We start from the raw sequence: 10301 nt of genomic DNA on the forward strand, positions 1-10301 counted from the left end.
CTCTAACCAAAACTTATATATAGTTGTATATGTTTATGCAATTTTAATTTAGCCTGTCATTAAATTAGAAATTACATTCGAATATCCATACATTGAAGCTCAAGTGGGAAAAATTGTAATCTTTTCGTGAACTAATAATTAGTTGTTGCTACCCTAGTCGACTTACATGCAAGTTAGTTAAATATGAAAAATATGATAAATAAAATATAAAACAAGACAAGTTTTATAGTAGTTCCAATCATTGATGTGGTGTCTCATTTGATTTCCTTGGATTATAAGGATTTCCTTCGTATCTTTGAATAAATTTGATTATACAACTTGTGTTGATATCTTCTGATCTGAATTAGAAAAGAGTAAAAAAACATATCTAAATTATCCATTTTTGTGAGTTTTATATCTAAAACATCACTTATTATTTGAGAAATAAACTTCTCTCTTTTATTACACTACACTCTCTCTTTTATTTTAAAAGAATTGTCACATCACACTCCACATGAACAAAACATTCCACCTCAAAAAAATTTAAATAAATTACTATTATTGATTAAATTTAAAAATTAAAGTATAACTATTCCACCAAATAAAAAAAAACAATTAAAAAAAAAATTCTTACCCCACTCCATCACTTTCTCTCACAATACTCCTCCACCCCTTTTAAAGTTTTTTTTTTCCTTAAAACAATCTTTTATAATTTCTTTTAAAAAAATTCTTACTTCATCCCCCCACTCCCCACCCCGCATCTCTACAAATAATAATTTATATATTATTTTTAAATACTAATAATAAAAAATCTACCCCGCTCCACATAATGCTTCACGTTCAATTTTTTTCCTCTCATTTTGTGTATATATTATTTTTTGAAAATATTTTTTTTACTTGTCGTGAGAAATTTTTTTAAATAAAATTTTTATTTCTGTTATAATTGGTATGTAAATAGAATTTTTTTTTCTATATGCACATCTATCACAAAACGAGAAAATGTAAATAACATTAAAATAAATTAGGAGCGAAGGGTTAGAGGAATTGGGTAGAATTTTATTTTATTTTTTCAAAAATATATAATATCAATTTTTTTTAGGAAAGAATGGAGGAGGGAGTGATGTTTGAATTTTTTACAAATATTTAATAAAAGAATTTTAGAAAATAAAAGGGAGGGGGATGGGGGGGTGGGGGGATAGGAGATGATAGAGTGAGAAAAGTATTTTAAATTTGGAAAAGGGTATAAAATATTCTTGAAGTATTGAAAATTGTACAAATTACTCTTTATCCATCTATTGGCTCCAAAATGTCCTTTCCATCCATCTATTGGCTCCAAAATACTCTTGTTATCCACCTTAGGGTTCAAAATTGATCACTTATTTAATTGTTTTAAAATCAATCTGTTTAATTATTTTTTTAAAAATACTTGACGTTTAACTATTGGTTATAATTTAATTTATTAATATAATTTATAAACCAACCCACTACCCAATCATTACTAACTAAACACCACCCAATTGATAAACCAATATAAAATCGCCATAAACAATACTAAAACAAGACGAAATTATAGATCCCTAAAAAAGACATCCAAAATTATTCGAGTCAGAATCGAAACCTCAATTAAATTTAGGTTGAGTGCTTATTTAAGAGGACACTTTCAATAGGATTCTCTTTTAAGCTTTAACTAGTAAACTTAGCCGCGCTATGCGCCGCGTTTAAAAGTTTTCATTTTTATTTAATTTTTAAATCCAAATAGATTAGTTAATAAATTTTGTCATTTAACTTTGTAATTTCAACTCAATTCATGAATTAATTTTATCAAAAAATAAATACCTTAAATTAACAGTATTGTCAAATACCTATACTTTTTTTTGGTTGAATAGTACCTATTTTTTTTTATGTTAGTTATAATATATAATTAATAATTTATGACTTTATTATCCATTTGAATGAGTTCACAAAATTAAATATGGTTGACTTTGATGTTTTGTTAAAATTTAAAGTGAGATTTTTAGTCTTTAAATTTTTTAAAAAATATCAAAAGAAGTAATAAATTCAAAAACAAACTTAGAAATATGAAAAATTATTCGTAATAGATAAGCTATCTTTGATTTGAAGACTTAAAAAGGTATTTCAATATTTATTTATTAAAATATAAAACTCTCTCTCTATATTGATTCTTTGGAAGGAAATGGGTAATACATGATTTTAGTTCGGTAAAATAATTTTTAGTGATATAGAATTAACATAAAAATAATATATTATTTTTAAAATGCATAATAAAATAAGTAATAAATGAACTATTATAAATGAATGATAAAAGGTTTTATGTTAAGATTTAAAAAAAAACTTATATATCTACTAAAAACTTATAATTAGACTCTTGAATTTTTTCTAAGTAAACATAAAAAAATGTTCACAAATAATATGAATATTTATAATTATTAACGATAAATAATATTTTCTTATAGTTAAGTGTAGGAGAAAAAACTAAGTAAATTTTTAGAATCATCATATGTCACGACCCAAATCGGGCCGCGACTGGCACCCACACTTATCCTACTATGTGAGCGAACCACCCAATCTGAACCCAACATTTTAAACATAATGAACAAAATACAATGCGGAAGACTTAAACTCATTAATGAAAATCAATTCAATAACTTCTAAAAACTCAACAACTATTATTATCCCCAAAATCTGGAAGTCATCATCACAAGAACATCTATCCTCAAATTACCAAAACTAAGAGTATCTAAGAAACTAAACATAAATAATAGCTAGTCTATGCCAGAACTTCAAGGCATCAAGACATGAAGAGGAAGATCCAGTCCAAGCTAGAAGCGTTGGCTCACCCTGAAATCTGGTGTGACGAAGACTGGCTAGAGTTGTGGTTGAGTTGAGGATGACGGTACGTTTGCTGCACTCTACAATGAACAAAAAGAAAACATACAAGTAGGGGTCAGTACAAAACACGGTTACTGAGTAGATATCATCGGCCAACTCAAAATAGAAAACAATATATATATCAGATCATATCATAAATCAACTACAATACTCAATCTGTAGCAACAACATGTACAAGAATCTTTGATAAATAACGTCAAGTACACTCATGAGGACTCAAGCCTCCACATCATACTCATTTGGGAATTAGGTTCATTAGATTGAGTATATGAACATCTTTCAAGATTCATCACCTTTATTCTTGTGTCGGTACGTGACACGCCGCTCCCCTACTACTATGTGTCGGAACGTGACACTTCGATCCCCTAGTTCTACGTGTCGGTTCGTGACACCCGATCCCCTAATTCTATGTGTCGGTTCGTGACACCCGATCCCCTAATTCTACGTGTCGGTTTGTGACACCCGATCCCCTAATTCTACGTGTCGGTTCGTGACACCCGATCCCCTAATTCTACGTGTCGGTTCGTGACACCCGATCCCCTAATTCTCAATCTATTAATTCATCAAGCCTTCTTTTATACCAAGGCATCATCAATCTCATTACTTTAGTTCATCAAGCCTTCTTTTATACCAATGCATCATCAATCTCATTACTTTAGTTCATCAAGCCTTCTTTTATACCAAGGCATCATCATTAACAAAGGGTTTTCAAGATTTGGGATTCAATAGCTTCATCATGCTTATTTCATCACAATTATATAATCACATTCATGCAAGCATACAATTAAGCATATAGAAGACTTTACAATACAACCCAACACATATCATTCGCTATTAAGAGTAAACTACGAATAGTATGAAACCATAACCTACCTCCACTGAAGATTAGAAATCAAGCAAGCAAGTTCCCAAAGCTTTGTTCTTCTTCTCGTTTCTCCTCTTTCTCGTTCGATTCTCCCTCTCTTTCTGTTCTTTTCTTTTTCTTATTCAAGCCCTCTTTCTTTTACCCTAATTAACATATAATTAAGTATAAAAGATGGCAATAATAACCCACTAATTAACTCAAGGTTACCTCTTTTAACCCCCAAGTAGTTAGACTTATTAACATTAACCCACCAACTTTATAATTAAAGCAGGAATAGTTCAAAACGCCCCTTAAATTACTTAACAGAAATCCGACCCAGCTTGAGATTACACAGCCTGTGACGGGCCGTCGTGCCTGCGACGGTCCGTCCTGCTGCTCCGTCACAGAGTTCAGAGACTCCATTCCATTAAAGGTTCTGTGACGGTCCGTCGTGCCCACGACGGTCCGTCCTGCCATTCCGTTACGAAGTTCAGAGAGTCGATTTCAGTATCCAATTTTCAGAATTCTAAGTATTTTGGAACGAGACACCCTCGACGGTCCGTCGTGGGTTTCGTCGTCTCAGCTAGTTTTTCCAGAAATAAAATCTGCTGCTCAAAACGACTAAACAGATCGTTACATCATAATAGAGGATGGGTGGTTAAGTAATAAGTATATTTGAAATGATTATCTGTATTAATTTTTTCCTTGATAAATTTTCTTCTATAATTATAAGTTTTGTTTTAAAATTTATTTCAAAGCTATTTTGTAGTCTCCTTTTTTTTTTAGTCTTTGCTTATTTAATTCTATTAATAAAACACAAACAATTAGCATCATAAGTAAGAGAATGAAGTTTGCTCGTCTTTATTATTTTTACTAATTTTTATATATATGTATGTATGTATGTATGTATGTATATATATATATATATATATATATACTTTAAACAGTAACAATTAGCATCGTATCTTAACATAATCAAGTTAGCTTGTCTTTAGCTTTTTATTTATTTAAGCAAAATGTTTAAATGAATTCTCTTAATTAATTTTTATTAGATTTTTCATGATTCATATTTTATTTAAAATTTAAAAATAACTTCATAATAATTTTGATTATCTCCCTGTCACGACCCAATCCGGGCCGCGACTGCCACCCACACTTACCCTCCTATGTGAGCGAACCAACCAATCTAAACCTTAACATTTCAATGTAATATCAACATAAAGTAATGCGGAAGACTTAAACTCATTAATAAAATCAATAACTATTATTATTCCCAAAATCTGGAAGTCATCACCACAAAAACATCTACGATCAAATGACTAAACTAAGAGTATTCTAAGAAGCTAAAAATACATAAGAAGCTAGTCCATGCCGGAAGTTCAAGGCATCAAGACTTGAAGAAGAAGATCCAGTCCAAGCTAAAAGCATTAGCTCACCCTGAATTTCCGATGTAGTAAGACTGGCTTGAGTTACTGTTGAGTCGAAGATGACGGCACGTTTGCTGTACTCCACAAATAAACAAAAAGAAAACAATAAAAGTAGGGGTCAGTACAAAACACGGGTACTGAGTAGATATCATCGGCCAACTCAAAATAGAAAACAGTATGTATTAAGCAATATCATAAAATCAACTAATATCCTTAGCATGCAGCATTTACAGTTACCATAACCCTTGGTTACAACACCAAGCACATCAATGAGGACTCACACCTCCTCATCATACTCATTTGGGAATTTAGTTCATTAGATTGGATATATTAACATATTTCAAGATTCATTATCTTTATTCCCCTCGTGTCGGTACGTGACACTCCGCTCCTCAATATACTATCCTGGTGTCGGAACGTGACACTCCGATCCTCATTCTATCCTGGTACCGGAACGTGGCACCCGATCCATATTCTATCCTGGTGTCGGAACGTGACACTGGATCCTCATATACTATCCTGATACCGAAACGTGGCACCCGATCCATATTCTATCCTGGTGTCCGAACGTGACACCCGATCCTCATATACTATCCTGGTACCGGAACGTGGCACCCGATCCATATTCTATCCTGGTGTCGAAACGTGACACCCGATCCATATTCTATCCTGGTGTCGGAACGTGACACTCGATCCTCATATACTATCCTGGTACCGGAACGTGGCACCCGATCCCCTAATCTCACTACTTTCGTTCATCAAGCCTTCTTTTATACCAAGGCATCATCATTAACAAAGTAGATTAGGGTTTCTTTTCAAGATTTGGGATTCAATAACTTCATCATGCTTATTTATTCACAATTTCATAATCACATCATTCATGCAAGCATACAATTAAGCATATAGAAGGTTTACAATACTACTAACACATATCATTCGCTATTAAGAGTTTACTATGAATAGCATGAAAACCATAACCTACCTCCACCGAAGATTTGTGATTAAGCAAGAAATTCCCAAGGCTTTTGTTCATTCTTCTCGTTCGATCCTCTCTCAATTCGTTTCTCTTTCCCTCTCTTTGTTCTTTCTAATTTTCTTTATTCAACCCTCTTTCTTTTACCCTAATTAATATATAATTAAGAATGAAAGATGGTAATAATGACCCACTAATTAACTTAAGGTTACCTATTTTAACCCCCAAGTAATTAGACTTATTAACCTTAACCCTCTAACTTTATAATTAAAGTAGGAATAGTCCAAAACATCCCTTAAAACGTGCAAAGAAATCTGACCCAGACTGGGATTTGCGCAACCTGTGACGGGCCGTCGTGCCTGCGACGGTCCGTCCTGCATGTCGTCGCAAAGTTCAGAGACCCAAATTTCCACCAAGGGTCTGTGACGGTCCGTCCTGCCATTTCGTTACGAAGTTCAGAGAGTCGATTTTCAGCACCCAATTTTCAGTTTTTCTAAGTGTTTTGAAACGAGACCCTGCGACGGTCCGTCGTTGGGTTCGTCGCCTCAGCCTGTTTTTCCAGAAATAAAATCTGCTGTTCGAAACGACTAAACAGGTCGTTACACTCCCCCCACTAAGCGTATCTACAAATACATTTTAATATTTTCAAGAATTATTCTTGTCTTACTTTTAGTAATGATCTCGCTCTTATAGTTTCATGCAAAAAAATAATTCAATTATTCTCTTTTATATATCTTATTCTTATAAGAAGTAAAATAATTACACAAAGCAGTCTTTTTCGATAGATTTTTGCATTATAAGATTAAAGTAGAGGACAAATTAAGCTAAACATAAATATATTTGGTTAGAAATATTTTTTTATGTGCTCTTAAGATGTCACAAATTTAAGCGTTAAGTAATTTGAGGTTATGAATATAAAGTTGGAAGTTATAGGTATTAATAATAAGTATTAATTAAGTATAGAGGTTATGAAAGATGAAGAGTGTGAGTTTATGATAAAAATTAAATTAAAAATAAATATATAAAAATAAGAGGAAAAAGGTAAAAAAAAATGTTACATATTTTTATGATTTATTTTATTATATGTCATATTTTCTTTTTACATCATTTTAGAAATTTCAAATTATTAAAAGTCTCCAAATATGCTTCTAATAATTAATATTATTTTTAGTAATTACTATTATTTTGAACAATATATACTTTTTCTCTTATTTTATATGTAGGAGAGATATCTATTAAGAGAAAAATTAATTAAAAACAAATTTAAAAAGGGACAAAGAATTAAAAAGCTAATCAAAAGGAATAGAATTTTTTTTGAAATTATCAAAAAATAAAGTAATCGTACGGATGTTTTAAAATAAAATTAAAAAATATTTAATTTTTCTGTTGATTGAATTCTCAAAATTGTGAAACATTTGGCCTATAAATAATTTCTATATAAAAATAATATAATAAATAATGCAACGTTAAAATTATGTATTTTTATCATAACATTATTATGTGATTGTGAGATACAAAATTAAAAGAGGAATCGATTTATTTGATTCTTAGCTATATAATATTTGTATTTAATATTTAGTATTTCATTTACTTTATATTAAGATGTGATATATTACTTTTTTATTACTTATATTTATTATATATTTGTATAACATTTTTTTAGCTAGTGAGGAGGAAGATATTGTTAGACGAAATTAGAAATAAGATATATTGGCATTTTTTCAATTAACTAATTAAGTTGATAAGGAACCAATCAACTCTTATTGCTTCGGAGGTTTAACCGGAGAATTATAAACAATCCTTACAATAATACCAATAAACATACATAAAATTAGTTAACTAATCAAAAAAAAATATTTAAAATATTTAGTTATATATGATTTGAAGGGGAAGAAGGATCATGTTCTCAACATAACACAATTACAATCCTTACAATAATAACAACAAAAAGACATAAAATTATAGTTAACTAATCAAGCAAAAATATTTAAAATATTTAGTTATATATGATTTGAAGAGGAAAGAAGGATCATGTTCTCAACATAACATAATTCGATTCTTCAAATTTACAAAGTGAATAAAGACAATCAGTGTTGGTAGAAACTACAAGAATAAGAAAAAAAATCTCAAAAAACTACAAAGAGAAGCAAAAAAGAAAATGAACAACATTATTTTTTCTATAAAAGAATCATGATTTGTATCGTCAACAATCCAACCTAATAATATCAAATATATATGTAATTACAAGAGAACAAAAGTGATAATGATAATTAGACATAAATCATTTTACCTCACAAAATCAAAATATGCAAAATATATAACATTTTTCACTATACATCTCTCTCCTGCAAAAATCAGATCAAATAAGACAAGAAATTAACAAATCAAAGAAACAAAAAATGAAGAATAAGAAAAATAAAAATAAAATGACCATCATGTAATGTCTCAAAGTGGATTTTTATAGGTGTAATATCTAGGAGTTATAATTTTTATATTAAATATTTTGAAGGTTATGAATATGAAAGGTTAGGAGTTATATTATTAAATTAAAGGTTAGGTGTTATATATATTATTAAAAGGTTAGAAAGTGTAATGCTCATTAAGTAACTTATTAATAGCAATATATATATATATATATATATATATATATATATATATACACACACATAATATTATTGTGTAATAAAATAATCTAAAAAGCCCTATTTTTTTTAAAAAAAATATATATATTTCTCATCATTGAGGCATGCCACATAGGCGGATTGAAGATCTTCATTTATATATATATTGATTGATTAGAAATTAATGATTACAGGTAAAAAAATAGTACATCCCGAATTAATTCATGCACTTTTTTAAATATAATTTTATAAATATTTATTATTAATTTTAAAATATTTAATATATTATTTTGGAAAAAAATTTATCTATGAAGTAACATCACTTAATTGAGACGAAAGAATAATTAAGATGAACATACTCAGAGTTTTAAGTTTATCTGTAATTTTTATTTCGACACTTGAAGTCCTAAATGTATAATAATTTACTTCTATAAATATTTTCGCTTCAAATTTTTAAATACACTCATTGGCAGTAGCTTTTCTGTTGTTGCATTAGTAATGTGACGGGTTTATTAATTTGGAGGGATTTGATTAGTAACGGGGGGTAGTGGATTGATTTAAAATTATATTAATAAGTTAAATTATAACAAATAGTTGAGCGCCACGTATTTAAAAAACTATTTAAACTGTTTAAATTTAAAAACGTTAAATAAGTGGTCAATTTTGAACCCAAAGGTAGATGACAAGGGTATTTCGGAGCTAATAGGTGGGTGAGATGGGTATTTAGAGTCAACAGGTGGATGGAGGGTAATTTTGTACCATTTTCAATACTTCGAGGACATTTTAGGTCCTTTTTCGTTTTAAATTTAATATTTTTTTTAAAAAAAAATTGGGATAATAATACTTTAGTATTTAAATAGTTCAATTTTTTTGGTCAAAGTGGTATATTTTATTCACGTGAAATGTTATGTGGCAATATTTTTGTAAATAAAAGAGACAGTATATTTCACACACTGTGGTGTATTTCTCAAACTAATAAATAATAATTTAGGTATGAAACTTAGAATCTCAATAATTTAGATATGAAGCTAAAAAAATAAAATAGTTCAAGTGTATGTTTGACACTTCATATTTATAATTAATATTTTTTAAAGGTTGTGAAAAACATAACAGCGTGTGTGCAACTAAAGTTTTGTTACTGAAATGCAATAACTGTAAAAAGGAAAGTATATAGCAAGCAAACAATATTAAACATTTGGAGCAAAAACTTCTTTAGATATGAAAGACTTATAGATCACCACTGAAAAATAAGGATTCTCTATATATTTCTTTTACTTTCTATCTTTGAAGATCCCTTTATATCAGCGTAAACTAGAATTTTGAAGGTATTTTGATTAAGTAATTTAAAGCATTTTAGACTTGAAGAATATGAATTGAACTCGTCTTGTCAATTTAATAAACAGACCTACATGTAATTTGAATTTTATTTAAAGAAAATCATATAATTTTAATTAAAATATAAATTTAACTTATTAATAGTAATTTAACTTGATAAATATATTATAAATTTAAAATTTAATATGAATTTATCGATAAAACTTCAGCTC

The sequence above is a fragment of the Solanum lycopersicum genome, chromosome 9, assembly GCF_036512215.1.
Source record: "Solanum lycopersicum chromosome 9, SLM_r2.1".
In the NCBI taxonomy this organism is placed as follows: Eukaryota; Viridiplantae; Streptophyta; class Magnoliopsida; order Solanales; family Solanaceae; genus Solanum; species Solanum lycopersicum.